Raw genomic sequence first — 6000 nt, forward strand, 5'->3', positions numbered from 1 at the left:
GCCTGAGCACCCATAGCTCAGGGCTAGTCGGTTCATAAAACTTACGGTCCGCGAATATTCGAACGTCGAAATTTCGTGTACTCTTATTGCAGGAATCCGCATCTGCGTCGAAAAGTCAATAAGAAATAGTCAAAGATTGCTAAATTCTATTAACCTTACTGCAGGAATCCGCCCTAGGCGTTGAAAAGTCAGTAAAGGATTTAAATTTTATATTAAAAATCCTCAAATATTGATCTAAAATTCGATCTGACGCAACTGTAATAATCGTTCATCTAGTACAGTATTTGTCGGATTTATGAAAACCATCCAGTACGATCGAACCAGTGACGCAAATCACGTGAATTTGCGATTCCATCTCGTGCCGAGTTAATTTGCGCATAAAACCACTTTTCGGGTGTGAAAAAGGACGCATTAAAAATAAATTGAAATCTCATAAAAATATCTGTTAAGGATAAATGATCCTATAATATAAATTAAACATAAAATTGTGAAAACTATAGTGAACAAGTGACGTTCAGTAGAAACGTTGTAATTTGAAATAATTAATAAAAGATCAAGTTCATCACTCCAACCATGCGGTTTCATTCGAAAGTAGTACATAAGATATCATCCTACCAACCCAGCCGCACCCATTCTACCAACCCTCAGGAAGGTCGAGTGAGCTGTTTAGTCCTGGAGGGATAATAGCTGCCGCACTAGAAGAATTGACATCGAAAGGTAGGTGAAAGAGCTATTTTTCTATCATCATAAAATACTTTTGGCTTAAACAAGAGCACCAGTCTCTTTGAAGACGTTTGGGTTCTTAATTTTCGAAAAGATCCACTATAAATAATAAATTATAGGGAGATAATTTCTTCCTCGTATTCTTTATTGTTGTTCGCACCCTCCAACCCGCTTGTCCAAAAATTACTATCGCTACCAAAGGGAGAAATCCCGGATAAATAATTAAAAATTAAGTGGCGGACATAACATAAAGACCGCTGGTGGCAGCGGTGGGATTTTCGAAATTAAAAATCCTTTTTTTTGAGCCACAGGTATCATTTTTCTACCAATTTTTAGATTAAAGGTAGATTTGTGGTAATTTTCCTATTTTCAAAATTCTAAAAATTTCAAAATTATATTTTCGTGGCATTTTTGAAAGTGCCAGACCCTGTCTTCGTGGACTTGCCACACCTTAACGGTTAGCAACTCCACGTATTGCGAGCTCAGCGTTTTCTGCCCCTCAATCGAGTTGCGAAACATCTGAGTTCACAGTCCGCGACTCCGCGATCCAACCGCAGAGTCAGCGAAAAGTCAAACATCGACTTTATCGTCCCAGCTTTGAGCTGCTGAAAGTAACTCTTTCTCTCTCTTTCTGACTAAGTCAGCAATTTACATTCCGAGTTTAGCGACTCATAAAATTGTCGCTTCACCATCACCTTAGGGTGTGGTCACCACCATTGCTCGTAATAGACAACACCGGAGGCGAAGAAATCTAACGCCTCCCCCGGCTCATGGCTTACAAGCAGAAATGCCCGATAACGAGAGACCCCTCATCCGGCTGGATGCTTCTTTGCACGATGTAAACACCCTACCAACCCAGTACGATATGGCCAAAGATCTCTATCGAGAGCTAGCTAAATTTAACGGTGAAGGCCCAACTTGCGAACAAGATTTCAGAGAATTTGACGCAATCGTACGAAGGTGGTTACCATGCATCCTCCCAGACCACCATAACATGTTCGTTGCAAAAATCGCAAAGAGAATTTCGGGTCGTGCTAAGAGTATCATTGAATATACTCCGATTCATAGCGTTGAAGAACTTCTCGACGCTCTGAGCGAGAGGTTTCGTCACGGCGATCCTGCTCTTATCTGGCACAAACGTCTAGCTGCAGCGTCCCCGAAGGACGGGGAAACCATCGAAGACTTTTATTTCAGGTTACGCAAAATAATCAAAGGCCTGGAAGCTGCACTACCAGCAGAAAATCGAGATGCCATCATGTCGCAGCAAGAAAAGGTTGCATTCGACCTTCTTTATTCCGCTTTGCCTGACCTTCCAAAATGTCTTGCGCGTCTAAAAAACCCCGGAACGCTGGAAGAGCTTTACAAGGCGATTAAAGAAGAGCGAACTCGCGAATGTTTGCGGCCTGCTCGGAAACGCGATTCTAACGAATTTTCTCGTCATCCTCATAAAGACCGTCGAGACTATGACCGAGACTACAACAGACGCTACTCAAGAGACGATTATCAGAGACCTCGTCGAGATTATGACGAGTACGACGATCGTAGAGAGACTAGAGGACGAGCATTTAGTTACTCTAAAAATAACCACAGACGGAGTAAATATGACACAGACGACGAAGACAGTGTAGACTCTGACGCCAGTGCAGAGTCCGCAGATTACTTAACTTACGCTTACACCTCAAGTAAAGGGGGACGTAGTCAGAACCGTGACGATGATTTGACTCCACGAACGGACAAGAAAAGCCCTTCACGTTCACGTACAGAAGAGCAGGTTTCAGCCAGACAAAAGACTGTGACGTTTGATCCTGCTGACATAGACACTGAAAAACTGGAGCATCTGAAATTAAACGCTCCATGTTGCGACTGTCCGTTCTGCTCTCACCGCGACTCGAATAAATCCGCCCCAAGGAAAAACAACGACGATCATTTAAACTTAATGGGCGCTCGACAGGCCGAGGCAACTGCGAGTATGCCCCGCGAGGCTCGCCGATCCATGAGTGTCCAGCAGAGACCTCAGACCGCGAAGAAATTCATAATCCTTCAACGCCCGAAGCCCTCGCACTAGTAATCGGTAAAGGTCCGAGAGTCTGGATGAAATCTCCAGACCTCTCCCAGGGTGGTTGCGAAGTTTTATTGGATACAGGTTCTGACCTGAACCTCCTTTGCATCAACGCTCTGGGGGATGATACCAGCTTTTACCCCGAAAACGGAGGTAAGGTGGGCGGCATAGCGACCAGCAGTATGCCAATCATCGGAACTGTGACGCTCAACGTCTTTGAAGTAGATGTTTGTTTTCAGGTTGTACCTAGATCACCTGGAGGTTACCCGGGTATCCTTGGAAACGAATTTTTCATCAAAGAACGAGCTGGCATTTCCTTTTATTGGAATACGTTGGTCCTTAAAAATCGATCTACCCGTCCTATCCCTTTCACAATGGAAGACGACCCTGACGGATGGTATATCCTGTCCCTGGGGACAGGGTCAAAAATATTCGATTCATGTAATTCTCTTCATGGAGAACTACAATGTTTCCTCGTGGATATAGGGGGGGGATGTCTGTTTGATAAATTCCTCGGCCCTTAAACCCGAAATTAGAGTGGATCGTGGTGACACGACGCTACTCCGAGGTTTGAATGGGCATCCCATGGAGACGATCGGTTCTGTCGAACTACAAGTTTTGGGATCCAAAATTCGATTTCACGTTTGTGATGGTACTTTACCCTTCAATGGCGTGGGCATTTTGGGAAACAACTTCTTGAGAAAAGAGCAAGCAGAAATCTCATATCATCACCAATCTTTGAATTTATTCTCGCGACCTTCCCGACCTCTATGCTTCAGCATAGGGGTACAGCCATCTCGTTCGTATGTCATTCCACCCCGTATGCGAATGTCTGTCTCCGTACCTGTCTTGAATACAAAAATCGGACAAGGCTATCTCCCTAAGATTCCTCTTAAAGAAGGACTCTTAATGGGTGAAGCCGTTGTTTCTGTGGATGATGGCCAGGCCATGTGTATGGTGATCAACACAACAACCGATCCAGCGAAAATCGAGATAGAACCCCAAATGCTCGAAGAATTTGAATTCGATCACTTAGATCCATCTGACGAATACTCTGATACTGCCGAATCTTCACCTGAAACGAATTCCCTCTCTCAGCGAGAACGTATCCACTTAATCTTTGATAAAATACAAACTACTCATCTCACTCGGACGGAAAAAAGACAAATATTTAAACTCATACAGAAAAATCATGATATTTTTCACCTTCCTAGCGATCGCCTGGGACGATCAAAAAAGTTCACTTGTAAAATCGAAACTACAAATGATACGCCAGTCCGAATCAAACAATACCGTTTTCCTCAAGAACATCGCGAGGAAATCAAGAAACAAGTCGATAATTTACTCAAACAAGGAATTATACGTAAATCAAAATCTCCGTATAATTCGCCTTTGTGGATCGTCCCTAAGAAATCTGACGCACAAGGTAATAAAAAATGGAGAATGGTTATCGATTTTCGAAATTTGAATAAGATAACCATCGGGGATGCTTACCCCCTACCACTCATAATTGACATTCTAGATCAACTCGGTGGAGCGAAATATTTCAGCGTGTTTGATCTTGCAAGCGGTTTCCATCAAGTACTAATGGATCCCAGGGACGCTGAGAAAACTGCGTTTTTCACCCCTGATGGTCATTGGGAATACTACTGTATGCCTTTTGGGCTTGAGTGCGCTCTAGCAATTTTCCAACGTATGATGGACTCCACTTTGAGTGGTTTGAAGGGAACTGAATTGTTCATTTACCTGGATGATTTGGTAAGTTACGCATCTTCACTTGAAGAGCACGAAATACGAGTGCAAAAACTTTTCAACTGCCTTCGAGAGGCTGGGCTAACTCTTCAGCCCGAGAAATGTAAATTTCTCTGCCCTGAGGTGGAATATTTGGGTCACATTATCACTAAAGATGGCGTGAAACCCGATCCAAAGAAAATTTCATCCCTTAAAAATGCATCCCACCCTCGTAATCATACGGAGGCGCGCAAATTTATGGGATTAGCGAACTATTACCGACGTTTCATCGAAAACTTCGCCGAAAGAGCGAAACCAATCACCGACCTTACAAGAAAAACTAAACCGTTCGTCTGGTCAGCTGATTCTCAAAAAGCTTTCGATGACATAAAGAATGCATTGTGTGAGAATTCATTCCTCGCTTACCCAGACTTTAATCGACCATTCATATTAGCGACGAGTTCGTCTGATGTTGGCATCTCGGGTATTTTGAGCCAAGAACTCGATAACGAAGATCAAACTCCGGAAAACCCAGATGCAAATGTCGAGAAAATTGTCTCATGTACATCTAGAGTTTTGCAAGAAACTGGAAACAGATATACACACAACAGACGACTACTACAATCCACTGCCAGTAGTCAGCCCTCAGGTGGCCAAGGAAGTCAGAGAATATCTTGAACAGAGTTACCTTCCACACGAATACGATGAAAACGAAGACCCAGACGATTCCGAAGAAATGGAAGAAGAAGAAGAAGACGAATTTCTTCGTGAAAACGAAAGTACAGTAGAAGACGAAGATTCGAAAGAAGCCAGCTGCTCTGAACCAGAAGTCCAAGTGGAGACAAATCCAGCAACTCCACCGTTGTCGTAAGCTACCCAACTTCGTGAAAAATATTTGAGTGGTGGTTCAAGTCCATCTACTCCCATGTGGAAACACACTGTGTTGAGAGCTGCACAGAAAGAGCATAAAAGGCTGGAATACGATGACCATCCTAAAACCTTCTTATTGGAACGACGAAGTAGAAGCAGACAATTGAAATTCTACCATCATAGCAAGACCTCCTACTTGTCAAACCTTAAACACTGAAGATTTTCCAGCTGCATCTTCCAGTATAGCACATCCGGAAACTCCCAAGCGAATGGGGGAAGTTTCTCCAAAAACTAATGAAAAAACGTTGCTGAACGAAAACCAGCAACCCAAATCACCAAATAACAATTCTACAAATGATCTGACGAGAAGGGAAGAGACATCTTCTCAATCAAACAAATCAGAGACCACACAAGATGACGAAGCCACGGTGATTCAAGTAGAGGTACACCAAGAACAAGACGACGGAAATGAGCAGGCAAGCGAATCTGGTCCTCGCCATGTGACACATCCGGAAGTTGTTGACGAACAACTGGGGGATGAGCCGGCTGTGAATGACCATTTGCCACCTAAATTTCCGAATCAAGCTCCATGGTGCGTCTTCGATCCTCCATCTTCG

This window comes from Microplitis mediator, chromosome 8 (assembly GCF_029852145.1).
Source record: "Microplitis mediator isolate UGA2020A chromosome 8, iyMicMedi2.1, whole genome shotgun sequence".
NCBI lineage: Eukaryota > Metazoa > Arthropoda > Insecta > Hymenoptera > Braconidae > Microplitis > Microplitis mediator.